General features: G+C 39.4%; 1 protein-coding gene and 1 long non-coding RNA gene across 9 annotated transcripts in view; one reads left to right on the top strand and one right to left on the bottom strand.

Moving 5' to 3' along the window:
- The window catches only part of dgkb (diacylglycerol kinase, beta), a 788,800-nt gene that overhangs the window by 128,530 nt on the left and 646,083 nt on the right, over positions 1-14,187 (bottom strand). The gene's annotated exons all lie outside the window — the stretch shown is intronic.
- Positions 893-9,994, top strand: LOC122549796. Its single transcript, XR_006311662.1, has 3 exons — positions 893-943; positions 3,762-3,832; positions 9,803-9,994. It is a non-coding gene; the product is annotated as an uncharacterized LOC122549796 (long non-coding RNA).

Genomic DNA, 14,187 nt, shown 5'->3' with positions numbered 1-14,187 from the left:
ATCTTGAGTCTTGTGCCATTCATATCTAGACCAGACCTCTGAACATAGGCTGCAATTTGAAAATGATTATTATGGATTTGAACTTCAGTTCTAAGTAAGTAATTTAGTACTGCAACAATATGTGACAGGCTATAGGCTAATATAATGGAGGCTGTCTTGGGTATTGTGCAAAATGGTTGATGGTGAGTTGACACTCCATTATTAGCAATGGAAGTTGAACCTTGTGTCAAACCAGTTGGTGATTTCTACTTTGATGTTCAATGCCAATTTCATCCTCACAATGCTTAAAGCAGCAAGTTATAATTTTGAATTAGACGACTGAGAGAGAAATCAAGGCACAGGACTTTTTGTATGCAGCAGTACTAAATTGCTAAATCATTTATGAAGAGCATGTTACAGTTTCACTAGTTTGAAGTGACAATCATTTCACTTTCACAATTTCAAGCTTATACCCCATCCTCAACATCCCAAACCCCACTGTATCCAAAGTATTAGATAGTATTCTTAACACTACATAATGACAAAGGCATTTCTAAATAGACATCTTAAATGGTTTGCTCTGCACTGAGTATTGAGAGGAAGAGTAACATAGCGCTGAACAATCTAAAGATAAAATGAAACATCAAAAATGACAAAGTTATACTTGCATGCTATATCCTTGTTTATAAAAGGAGACAGTGGGGAAGAATTTTTCACAAATTGGGATGAGAGGAAGGTTATTTCCACACATAAGTATCATCAGGATTTGTGTTGCTCCTCTGCTGATAGAAGCATCTCGCTTCCAGTTGTACAGTCAGGTGACTGCTAACATGGTCACATAGTGTTGCCATCTTGAGCATGCTCATTAAAGGTATATTGCATGTCTGCTGTGAGACATGAGAAACATATGGAATGCTGTTTAAGTTCTATCTATAGATTAGTTCAGGGTGCCTCATAGCTGACGGTAAGTTCTCAGAGCCTCAAATGCTGACAACCCTGATAATCTGATAGTAGAAGATTCTTGCACTGGGATGTAAACACAACAATACTGGGGGCCCCATGTGAAACTGCGAGAGTCATTTGTTTTCTTTGTAGCCAATAACCGCAATTTGCAACAATTCTGTTCACAGGCAGGTTGACGCCCTTAGGCCCTCGATGTTGCGCCAACCAGTGAAACCAATCTGAAGGCCATCTAACCTACACTATTCCATTATTATCCATATGTTTATCCACTGACCATTTAAATGCCCTTAAAGTTGATGAGTCTACTACTGTTATAGGCAGGGCATTCCACGCCCCTACTATTCTCTGAGTAAAGAACTACCTCTGGCATCTGTTCTTTATCTATCATCCTCAATTTAAAGCTATGTCCTCTCATGCTAGCCATCACCATCTGAGGAAAAAGGCTCTCACTGTCCATCCCATCTAATCCTCTGATCATCTTGTAGGTCTCTATTAAATCATCTCTCAACCTTCTTCTCTCTAAAGAAAGCAGCCTCAAGTCCCTCAGCCTTTCCTCATAAGGCCTTCATACCAGGCAACATCCTGGTATATCTCCTCTGCACCCAATGCTTACACATCCGTGCTATAATGTACTCAATAGTCCAAGTGCGGCCCACCAGAGTTTTGTACATAACCTCATGGCTCCAAAACTCTACCAATAAAAGCTAACACACTGTGTGCCTTCTTAACAACACTATCAACCTGGGTGGTAACTTTCAGGCATCTATGCACAAGGACACCAAGATCTTTATGCTCATTCACACTATCAAGAATCTTACCATTAGCCCAGTACTCTGTATTCCTGTTGTATTCCTGTTACTCCTTCCAAAGTGAATCACCTCACACTTTTCCACATTAAACTCCACTTGCTACCTCTCAGCCTAGCTCTGAAGCTTATCTATGTCTCTCTGTAATCTGCAACATCCTTCCGCATTGTCCGTAACTCCACTGACCTTAGTGTCATCTGCACATTTACTAATCCATCCTTCTATGCCCTCATCCAGATCATTTAGAAAAATGACAAACAGCAGTGGCCCCAAAACAGATCCTTGTGGTACACCACTAGTAACTGAACTCCAGGATGAACATTTCTCAAGAACCACCACCTTACAACTAGCCAATTTCTGATCAATCTGGTAAATCACCCTCAATCCCATGCCTCCATTTTTTTTTTGCAATAGCATACCGCGGGGAACCGTATCAAACACTTTACTGAATACCATATACACCACATCAACTGCTTTACCCTCATCCACCTGTTTGGTCACCTTCTCAAAGAACTCAATAACGTTTGTATGTTCCATGTTCTCAGGCTGCAGCTTAAAACCAGTGGAGAAATCATCAGCTCTAAAGGGAAATTTTCAGTGTGCATTGTAAGCATATTGGTTTCATTCACCTTTCGTCTGGGGAGTTCTTTGCTTGTTACTGGTGGGGTAAGTGCAAAGGACTCATTCGTGTCATCCCTTGCCCGCAGTGGGATTTGAAGTGGCACCTGAAAGGGAACTGTTTTCACTAGCGCTGGTACAAAATTCCTGACATACCCTCAAGCAATCCATCAGTGCTGTGTTAATCTGAATTCTGGGCTCTAGATCTCTTGAAGTATGATACATTGTAATTGTTCCTGAATTAATTCATTCATTTCTGAATCTCTATAACTGTAATTAAAGTTAACATGCTGTGTTTAATCTTTAAGTGAAGGGTAATCCTGCTAAATAGAAGATCCACAGGGGTTCTTAAATTTGCTTTGCTTTACAGCTGAGGAACTGAGGCCAGCTGTAGCTGAGAAGGGCAGGTGCAGAGATTAGCATTTCACCATCAACAATGGGGTGACACTGTAAGAATGATACAGACTAAGAAAATAAAATCATTTGGTCTTATTTTTTCCCATAATGCTTAGTTGGCAGAAGGTAGGTTTGTAATTTCTCATAAGGGACTCAACTTTTCTCTGAACTGAATTGCTGTATAATTCACTTGCTGCCTGCAAAGATCAAACTTGGATTTTCAAGAACATGTAAAAATTCATAAGGGATTTTTAAATGGAAGGTAGGAACTTGACCGGAAGATGCTATCTTGAACTAAATTGTTATTGGTACTGAATAAGCAGTAACCTGACAGAGCAGATCAGCCTTCTGCTATAGAATTCATCTAATATGCATCAGTTTTAATGGGGTGTGTATCCAATAGATTCTCTGCATTGAGTATCCAGCCCATTTCTCATGATTTCTACCCAAGCAATGAACATGAAAAGTTCACCCATTACTTTTATTCAATTTGACTTGTGAGGCTATATTTCAAACTCTGTACACTATCTTGAATAAGACATTAAAATATTTGACAGGAATCAAATGACTATGAAAAATATTCCTGGTAACTTAGAATGGTGAAACAGGTTTTTTTTGATGAAAAGAAAACTAGGTCAGAGGCATAATTCAGTTTCTAAATACTCAAAGTTCACCGCATGGTCAGTGAACTGAAGATTAATATGTTGCCCCTTTTAATTTGAAATGATTCAAGTTAAGCAGTTAAGCTTTGATTAAAGGTTAGTTTATTGCAAGTTATTACTGAAGGTTCCTTCGGAATAAAGAGACAAACTATTAAAAAGAAATAAAAGGTACCAAGATTCAAACAGGTATGTATACGGTACAATAATAATAAGTAAGTACTAATATCCTGTGCTCATTTCTTGATCTCCTTGCTGAAGGGAAGAGATTAACAACTGAAGTCAGACACTACAGGTGTGATGGTTTCTGTAGTTGAATAGCTAGTGGTTTCTTTTACAGATAGGTTCATCAGGATAGGAGGCCTTGGGAGAGAGAGAGAGAGAGAAGATTCCTTGCTTCTGGTTGTGCAGGTAAGGCACTTTTAAGCTGTTCAGTTGCTTGACGGCTGTTTCTCATTATTCTCTCTCTGCCAGGACTGGCGTCCACTTCTGGTTAGTTCAAAATGGAAACTCTCTTTTTCGAGGCCTAACGTTTTGAATCATTCTTAGCTGGTGTGCTAAAATGGTCCACTGTGATTAGATAATCTATGCATGAAGTAAGTCAGGATCCATGTCAGGCTTTGCATTCCAGAGAAAGCTTCTCTCCCAACTATGGTTCTTTATTGTTACTCTGGTCAAATCCCAACTTAGGTTTCTCAGCCCAGCATATGTTGTCCAGTGGAATTTAAATTTCACCTTCCAGGATGTGAACCCCTGTCCCTAGAGCTTGTGCCTCTGGATTACTAGTCACATGATCAAGATACCAGCTTCTCCCCTCATCACTGAGCCTTGTTAATTTATGGATCAGAGTTTACATGTCTAGTAATCCTTGTAGATCTTGCAGTTGTACAGCCATGTGACTGCTAACTGGTGTGTTTTTAGCTTCTTGTGTTAGGAAACATCAGAAAAACTTGCAAGTGAGACATACCCTTCTTTACAAGAGTGCAGAGAAAGGGGAAATAATAGGGTAATTTAGTTGAGGAGAGAGCAGTCAAATCAGTAACTAAATACTGAGCAAAAAGATGCACTGGAAACTTCCTTGATTTGGAAGAAATCAAGACTCTTCAAAGACCAATTAATAGTCACTTGAATGCCTCATCTTTCACTTCCACAATCACCTACTTCCTCAGGGGATGAGAAAGGTAAGCTAGTTTCCTGACTGGGACAGAGAAGTGGTATTTGAAAGCCAATTCCCTGCCATTGCCTCCCCTTCTTCAGAGGGTTGTGTGGACTCGATGGGCCGAATGACCTGCTTCCACACTTCCAAGTATGATTCCACATGGTATATCCTGAGTTGTTTTAGAAATAAAAATTGACTTTGAACTAAAGATATCTGTATTTGATCAATGCACAGAGTTCAAATCAGGGACTGAACATAAGTTTGATGAAGGAAGCAGTACATTTTTAAAGACTAATTTAGTTTCAACACATTGAGAAAAACACACAGGAGCAAAAGCAATGACTGATGGGAACACAATCACACCATCAGGATCATTGGCTTCTCTTTTCTTCAGAGATCAAAATCTACAAAACTTTGTTAGCAAGTACTCTGTAAAACTCAAAATTGTGTAGGCTTTATACAGTTCTGTCAGTCGGAGGAAGTGACATTGAAATGCCAAATTATAAGGGAATGCCTCAAAATCTTTGCCTGGAAAGTAAGGACAGGGAAGTAATGATAATTCTGTGAACTTCCACTTTTGTGTCGCAAAGGGGAGTATAAAGGAAGCACAGATGTACTGCTCAGCCACTGAAGGAAGGGTTGTTAACACAGGTCACAGGACGGAGGCAACGGGGGTGGAAATATTCTGGAATCAAAATGTATCATCAACAACAATTGTCACATGAGTGAAATCAGCAAAATTGACCAGCTGGCAGGTAATCATTTACATGCATACAAAATACTGACAATTTGGCAAAAACGTCAAGTTTCCACCTGCTTTTACCATTGCCGTAGGGGTCCATCACGGACGAGTGGCAGAAGGAAGCTGAAGCACCATGATTTCCAACTGGCTTTGGCAAAGTCCCTGATTATATTATCCAGGGGTGACACCTACTTGATTTGTGGCACAGCACTTCTACCCTTTTATCATCAGAACAGAAACATCTGATGAAAACTAAATTGTGTGGAAAGAAAATGTAATGGTGCGAGCCTTGTGGAAAGATCCTATGCACATTTTCCTCTCGCTCAGTGTTTTAGGTATTTCTGTGTGACTTGTATCATGTGATGTCAGGTTCCAACAACTGGCACAGTGCGTGCTGATAGATCATTTGTAAATGCTAATCTGGTGAGAATCATTGGCTTTCAACTCTAAACATTGTAGGGATCCTTTCTCTAATTTTCCTAACTGCCATTACAAACTGTGCTCACTGTATTATTTTTGGACCAAAGGAGGCAAATCAGTTAGTTTGAAGAAGTAATTATTCTAGACACACAAAAAGGCAAATATTGCATAGTTTACTAAAGAGCAATGCCAATTATAGTTCTTTCCATAGCACAAGTAGCACCATGGTATCATTTTTAATACTATAATTAACCTCTTTCTCCTGGCGATAGTAGGATTGCATAAATAACCAGCCTGCATTAAAAGCAGAAGCAAGCACTGGCTATGAAAAGATTTTATCCATGATATAAAAATGGTGTTCTAAAATTTTTGATATTGAAGAATTATGGTCAATAACCAGATAGCAACATAGCGATTAGCTTTTTTAAATCGAATCCCTAGAGTGTGAAAACAGGCCCTTCAGTCCAACAAGTCCCCACCAACCTTCCGAAGAGCATCCCAGCCAGACCCACTCCCCCACCCTATTACTCTACATTTACCCCTGACTAATGCACCTTACCTCCACATCCCTGAATATTATGGGCAATTTAACAGGGCCAATTCACCTAACCTGCACCTCTTTGGATTGTGGGAGGAAACCCATGCAGACACAGGGAGAATATGCAAACTCCACACCGACAGTCACCTAGGGCGGGAATTGAACCCAGGTCACTGGCACTGTGAGGCAGCAGTGCTAACCACTGGGCCACCATTATGTTACCACACTATTAATCAAGAGGCCTGTACAAATGATGCATAGAAATGAGTTCAAATCCCACTACTTAAATTCACTGCGTTAAATAAATCTGGAATAAAAATCTGGTATCAGTAATGGTAATCATGGTGGTTTTGGATTGCCATTCACAATCTGGTCCGTGAATATCTCCAAGAGAGAGAGAATTTTGTTGTCCTTAGTTATCCTGTGATGCCTGACACACAGTAGTACAGCTGATTCTTAACTATCCTCTGAAATTACAGAACAATCCACTCGGTTGTGTCAACCACCATGACAAATTATAATAAGAGAAAAAAAATGAACAAACCGCTGTTATCAACCTGTGACAGTGAGGCAAGGAATAGGGAGAGAGTGCTGTTGAACACGTTGATGCAAGGATGGTGTAGGAGAGAGGGCTTCAGGTATTTGGACAATTGGACTGCATTCTGGGGAAGGTGGGACCTGTACAAGCAGGACGGGTTGCACCTGAACCAAAAGGGCACCAATATCCTTGGGGGGTAGGTTTGCTAGCACTCTTCGTGGGGGTTTAAACTAATTTGGCAGGGGGATGGGATCCGGACTTGTAGTCCAGCAAGTAGGCTAGCTGTTTTTCAGGATATCCAAGAATGTAGGGAGGCTGTGGTGAAGGTAGCACTGACAGGGAATACTTGCGGACACAGAGATGGGTTCAAATGTGTATACTTCAACGCAAGGAGCAGCAGAAATAAGGTGAGTGAACTTAAGGCGTGGATTGGTACTTGGGACTACGATGTTGTGGCCATCACGGAATCATGATTAGAAGAGGGACATGAAGAGGGACGTGGAAATGAAGAAGAAAGCCTAGATGTCTTGCAAATAATTCTGCTCTATCACCTGGGGTCTTCTTCAAAAACACAGAGTTGTTTTGTAGCAAATTTTGTTTAGTCTAGCAATAACCATTTTGTCATATTCACATAATCACACCTTACAGTCAGTGTTCCAGACTCTTCCATTACCATCCCTGAAAACGTTCTATCTAACTGGTAGATGATTTGTGCAGAAGTATGCCTGTGATACAGGCTATGTGATGTACAGATTTTTAATATAATTTATTTTAAGTTTAGATGTTTGGATTTTGAAGTCATGATATGAGTTTATCTGTGTGTCTGATTAATGGGGTTTTATTTTTATTGTGTGTTGAATAATCTTTAAATCAGTGTTTAAGATAATTAGCTTGGTTTATTCTGTTTTACCTTCATATGTTTTTGATTATAAACGTTAAAACTAAATCTGCAACATTGTGTGTTTGTTTCAGTGACAGAACACTTTGTTCAAACAAAACAATACAAAACATGATGTATCAAGTCAGATTTCAGTCTTGAATCTGATCTTTCCTGAAATAACATCAGTTGGGGTGATAATAGGTCCCACTAGCAACCAACGAGATATGTAACCGTACATCATGATTTTGATGTACTGATTGAGTGAGGTCAATTGGTCAGGTCACAGGAGAACTCCTCTCTCACTATTAGATAACATTGTTTCTTGTCATGCTTCTTTTAAGTCTTCAAAGCTATCTCAATTTGACAGCACATCGAGAGATAGCAATTCTTGGTTTTGCATGGAAGATTTTCTTTCATAGGCTGAAACCGTAAGATTTTGATCATGAGGCAGGAATGCTACTGACTGGGCTAAGCTGTCATTGGTAGATCAGCAGAGGGAGAATTATTGTAACTTCAGATATTTTTAATCAGCCTATTCAGCGATGTTATTACACACCTCTGGAGCAGGTAGAACTTGAACCCAGGCCTCCTGGCTCAGAGGGAGGGACTGTAGCACGAGACCTTTTAAACACACTGACTCTAAATCTTTCATATTAAAGTTATGGCTCCATTTGCAGTTGTAATGATATTTGCACCCCAGTTATGCTCAGCTTATCTTGCTCAGAATTAAAAGGAAATATATTTCTATCTAAAGCACAGAGATAAGTATTATCTAAAATATGACCGAAAAGTAACGGGGTTAGTTTGAAAGCTTTATTACATATAACAGTAGTTGTAGTAAGTAATTTAGTTACACTTAATTCAATTAAATATTTAATCAATGTTCACAGTTGCTAACAGCATGGGCTAAAATGAACACTAATTTAATTATTATAGAATTTCACAGCACAGAACGTGGCCATTTGGCCCATCAACATTGCACTTAGTTAAATAAAGAGTGGCCTTTGCAAATGAAATGTCAGACTCCCACTGTCCTAGTATGGAGGACTTGAGCAAGAAAAGACTCGGTAATTGGAAACACGCATATTTTTAACCTTATTTGCATACATATTATATCTTTTACAGTGACAAGTAACAGGAGCAACAAAAGTCGATGGACCGAGGGGAATTTCCAGAAAGCAGCCGTAACATCACATAATTTGCAAGCTAAATTAAAATAATTTGATCTTTGACAGGGAAGAAATGTCAAACAGTAGGGAGTCCACTACAAAATATGGTGTGCAGTATTCGGATTCTAACTACTTCATGTCAGTCATTTCTTTATACAAATTTAAGTACGTTTCATGCAAGGTATGATAAATATGCAATTGAACGCCTCCTGCGGTTAAGTTAAAAAGATCTGGGGTCTCCTAAACTAACTGAGATAACTTAAATAAGAAAGAAAAGTAGTGTGGGATAGATGCCACTGAGTAAGGCTTCTATTAACACCCAATATTGAACTCAGCAGGTAATTTTCTGCTGCAATTATTTGACTAATCCATGGCATCTCAAAATGTACCTCATTGGATTAAAAAAAGCTAAATGCATCAATGCATTATTAAAGTTTAAAGAAGCAGGATGTTTTTACAACATTTGTTTGGAGCGTATTGGAAATGAACAAATTCACATTTGTCAAAGTCTGTTTTACCTTCCCTAGGTTTTCCTTCAACCTTCTGTTTAGAATTTCTGCATGACAATTTGTTGCTGGTTACTGCAAGCATTTGCCAATTCTACTGATAAGAAATAACACTTGACTGAAGTAATAGTTGTCCTCATTGCTTTGCTACTTCTGCCATTCTGAAGTGACAATAAATGTTGAAATCATTTCACTTGTTGTGTGGCTCCAGAAATCCTATTTGAAATCTTTCAAAGCATTATGCATTAGATAGTCACTAGCGGCACCTAAAAAGTAACGGGGTTATTCCTTTGAGGTTTTCAGCACATGCATTGTTTCTTTAAATTAATTTTTAAAACTATATACTGTACAAACTTAGCAAACTTGCAAATCATGTTCAAGATGATGTTAATACATGTTTCTTTTTTTCTATTTGATTGCAAATAATAGACTGGATGGAAAGCGAGGACAAAATATCAGGCCAAGAGCATTAATATGAGCCCCATGGAAACAGATACCAATTTTTAAAACAGAAGAATCCCCACGATGCCAGTGAAATGAAAAGCACAGGCTAAGACTTCACTTCTCGAGCCTTGTTCTGTAACCAACCAAATACTATCGATAACTTTAGACATTGATTAACAGGCGAATCATATCTCAAATAAAAAAATGATACATTTCATTTTAAATAGTTAATAGAATGAAGGTACACCTCATGTTACTTTCTGTACAAATGTTGGGCTGTGCGCAATATCACAAGTGTGTCAAACTCTTCACCTGCTGTGTTGGGCCTCTTACTTGTCACATATTCATTTTAAGGCTCCTCTCCACCATCCCATTTATCAGGCCTTCCAGTTCCCCATTGGAAACGTGGAGTGCCAGCTTTCTTATATAAGCCACTTTCTTTAGAATTGTGCAGCAACATTGCGAATGACAATTCCTGGCTTGCACCATTTGATCCGGTGCACGGTTGAGATTTAAATATTACGACAGAGATGCAAATCTTGGAAGGTTCCAGCACAGAAACAGATGTTTCGGTCAAACACATCCATGCCGACCAGATAGTCTAAACTGATCTAGTCCCAATTGCCATATTTTGGGCCATATCCATTTAAATCCTGTAAAAACTGAAAGAACTGCCGTAAATCAGTACCAAAAGTAGAAATTGCTAGAAAAGCTCAGCAGGTTTGGCAGCATCTGTGGAGAGAAAGCAAAGTTAACATTTTGGGTCCAGTTCTGAGGAAAGGTCACTGGCCCCAGAATGTTAACTGAATTTTCTCTACTGATGCTGCCAGATCTGCTGACCTTTTCTAGCAATTCCTATTTTTGACTCCCTTTAAACCCTTTCTATTCATATACTGATCTTTTAAATGTTATAATTGCACCAGCCTCTACCAATTCCTCTGGCAGCTCGTTCCATACACACGCCACCCTCTGCTTGAAAAAGTTGTCCCTTAGATCCCTTTTAAATCTATCCCCTCTCACCTTGATGTTATGCCCTCAAGTTTTGGACTCCCCCATACTCTGAGAAAAATACCTTGCCAAAGACACCCTATCCATGCCCCTTAAGATTTTATGAACCTCTATAAGGTCACCTCTCAGCCTCTGATGCTCCAGGGAAAACAGCTCCAACCTATTTAACCTCTCCCTATAGCTCAAACCCTCCAACCGTTGCAACATCATTGTAAATCTTTTCTGAACCCTTTCAAGTTTCACAACACCCTTTCGAAAGCAGAGAGACCAGAACTGAATACAGTATTCTAAAAGTGGTCTCACCAATGTCTTGTACAGCCACAAAGTGACATCCTAATTCCTATACTCAATGTACTGACCAATGAAGCCAAACGTGCTAAATGCCTGTCTACCTGCGACTTCACTTTCAAGGAATTGTGCACCTGCACCCCTTTGGGCAAAACTCTCCAGGGTTTGACCATTAAGTGTAGAAGTCCTGCCCTGATTTGTCTTACTAAAATGCAACATCTCACATTTATCTAAATTAAATGATATCTGCCACTCCTCAGACCATTGGCCTATCTGATCTAGGTTTCATTATACTTTGAAATAATCTTCTTCACTGCCAATTTTGGTGTCATCTGCAAAGGTACCAACCATACCTCTTATATTCATATCCAAATTCTTTATATAAATGACAAAAAGCAGTGGACCAAGCACTGATGCTTGCGGCGCACGGCTGATCACAAGTCTCCAGTCTGAAGAACAATTCTCTACTACCACTCTCTGTCTCCTACCTTCAAGCCAATTTTATACCTAATTGGCTAGCTCCCTCTGGAATCCATATGATCTTATCTTGCTAACCAGTCTCCAATGCGGAAGCTTATTGAACGCCTTGTCCATACAGATATCTATCACTTTGCCTTCATCAATCTTCTTTGTTACCTCTTCACAAAACTCAATCAAGTTAGTGAGATAATATTTCCCATACACAAAGTCATGTTGATTCTCCCTAATCAGTCCTTGCCTTTCCAAATGTGTGCAAATCCTGTCCCTCAGAATCCCTTCCGACAACTTACCCACTAGTAACACAGCAGTGCAGAGTACCTCTGCAACATACATTATGGGGTCAGCAGTGGAGAACTGAGTGAGATATTTTGCTGGTATTCATAAAGAGTCCCTCCATGAACCATGCCCCCTAACCCTCTGAAATTACACATAGCTGCTTTTTTTGGTAAAATTCAATCAATGTCTGGTGACTTGTGCAAACACTTGGCATTGATGATTCTTCGTGTTAAAAACCGGAACATTTTAACTGCAAATTGGCTGGAGAGCCCAAACTTATACCCAATCCCATTGACACCCTCATGGAATTGTTTCAGGAGTTTGTGAATTTGAATAGTGAGGTGGTTGTTTTTGATCAGAGCAAATGCAATGGTCAAAGAGATTTCTGTGCTGTAGACTCCTATGACTTGAAGAATCGTAATCTCCAGAATCAACTACTTTGAATACTCAAAGCAAGTGCAGACAGTTTTTAAAAGCCCACATTGCCTCTAAAACAAGAATTGAAGAATGAGTAAGAGAAGTGGTACAATGAATGCCAGTTAACAGCTGGATGGAAAGACAGAGATTTGGTGCAACTACATCTTATGAAGTCTCCTGATTCCTGTGCAGAGTTTGAAAAAACTTGATGACCACAACATTAATTGCTTCAGCACAGAAGGAAGCCATTTTTTTCTATCAATCCTTTAATGAATAATGCAGCAAGCCCCATTCCCATTCTCTTTCCCTGTAACCAACAAACTGTTTTCACCTCTGTTGCTTAAGCATTTCCCTCAAGTGTCACAATTAAATCTGTCTCCAACACCACACTTTCAGTATATTCTGGATCATAATCTTTTACTGCACAATAAACATTTTCTTCAAATTGACTATGGCTCATGACCCAATCCCCATAGATTTGTGATTTCTAGTTTCTGCTTATTTACACTGCCCAGCTCCATTCTTTACTCCACTAAGTCTGAGGTGGTGAATTTTAGAATACATTCTCTCTCTCTCAAACACCGTAATATTATTCTTCCCTTGTCCTTTCTTTCCTGAATATCTTGGGCTGAATTCACCTCTGGGTACAGGGGTACGTTTTAACGTGCAAATAGTCATGTTCTGATTTTTGTGAAGAAGAAATTCAACTTTCCTGTACAATTCTCATTGAGTACCACTTTTCTCTTTTGTGGGGATCCTCATTTTAAATGCAGGACAAAAACTGATTTGCTCCCATGCAATATTTCATTGGGTGGAGTTGGGAATACACTGAAAGATAAGTGCAAAATGTTATCAGATCATCAAATATGAACATTAAATGCTGCATTGTGATGGAAATGTCTTTTCATGCAATGTAGCAGCACAGTGGCTTAGTGTTTAGCACTGATGCTGAACAGTGCCAGGAACCTCGGGTTCGATTCCAGCTTCAGCCGATTGTCTGTGTGGAGTTTGCGCATTCTCCTTGTGTCAGCATGGGTTACCATCAGGTGGTCAGGTTTCTTCACACTGTCCAAAGATGTGCAAGTTAGGTGGATTGGCCATGATAAATTACCCACGTAGTTTGGGTGCATTAGCTACGGGAAACACAGGGTAGGAGGAGGGTCTGTGTGGGATTCTCTTCGGAGGATTGGTGTGGACCCATTCAGCTGAACGGTCTGTTACCATGATGTGGGAGTTCTACAGATTCATCATAATGATCTGTTCCCCCATAAATTAATTCAAATAGAGCAACAGAAAGGACACATGGAACACAGTTTCTTTTGAAGTTACAGCTTTCCAACCAATTTCTGAAAATATTTGGGAAGAATGTAGAACAAAAATTAATCATACTCCTCAAAGCCTTGATAGGAAGAATAATTTTGTCACCTCAACCAAGCTATTTGGAAATCAATAACATTAACATCGGTAAAATCGCAGAATTAATCTAAACCTTATTAACTACATTAACAATGCCTTTCATCATTTATAGTCTTGAAGTCCATTTTCAGCATTTACTTTTACAGCCTGGATATTCCTGTTAGTGGCATAGTGATGACATCAGCTGTTGACTGCATAAACAATCTGTTCTGAGCTAGTTTGCCGGCTGCACAGGGAACGTTCATCCCTGTTTCACCAGGTCCGAGTGTCAAGATAAACAGCGATCTTTCCAGCAAGGCATTCTGCCAGCAAAATCCATACCCCATTAGATAACACAAACTAAAGGCATGCTCATTAAGCTCAGTCTTCAGCTCACTGCAAGATGAGGATTGTGATTTCAAATATTTTTAAACCTATATGACTTCGTAAGCCATTACAATCTTTTAAAACTTTGAGGGGGCTCTGTTTCTTTGTGTATCACCTTC

The sequence above is a fragment of the Chiloscyllium plagiosum genome, chromosome 5 (genome assembly GCF_004010195.1).
Source record: "Chiloscyllium plagiosum isolate BGI_BamShark_2017 chromosome 5, ASM401019v2, whole genome shotgun sequence".
Lineage (NCBI taxonomy): Eukaryota > Metazoa > Chordata > Chondrichthyes > Orectolobiformes > Hemiscylliidae > Chiloscyllium > Chiloscyllium plagiosum.
This window is presented reverse-complemented; position numbering and strand designations above follow the sequence as displayed.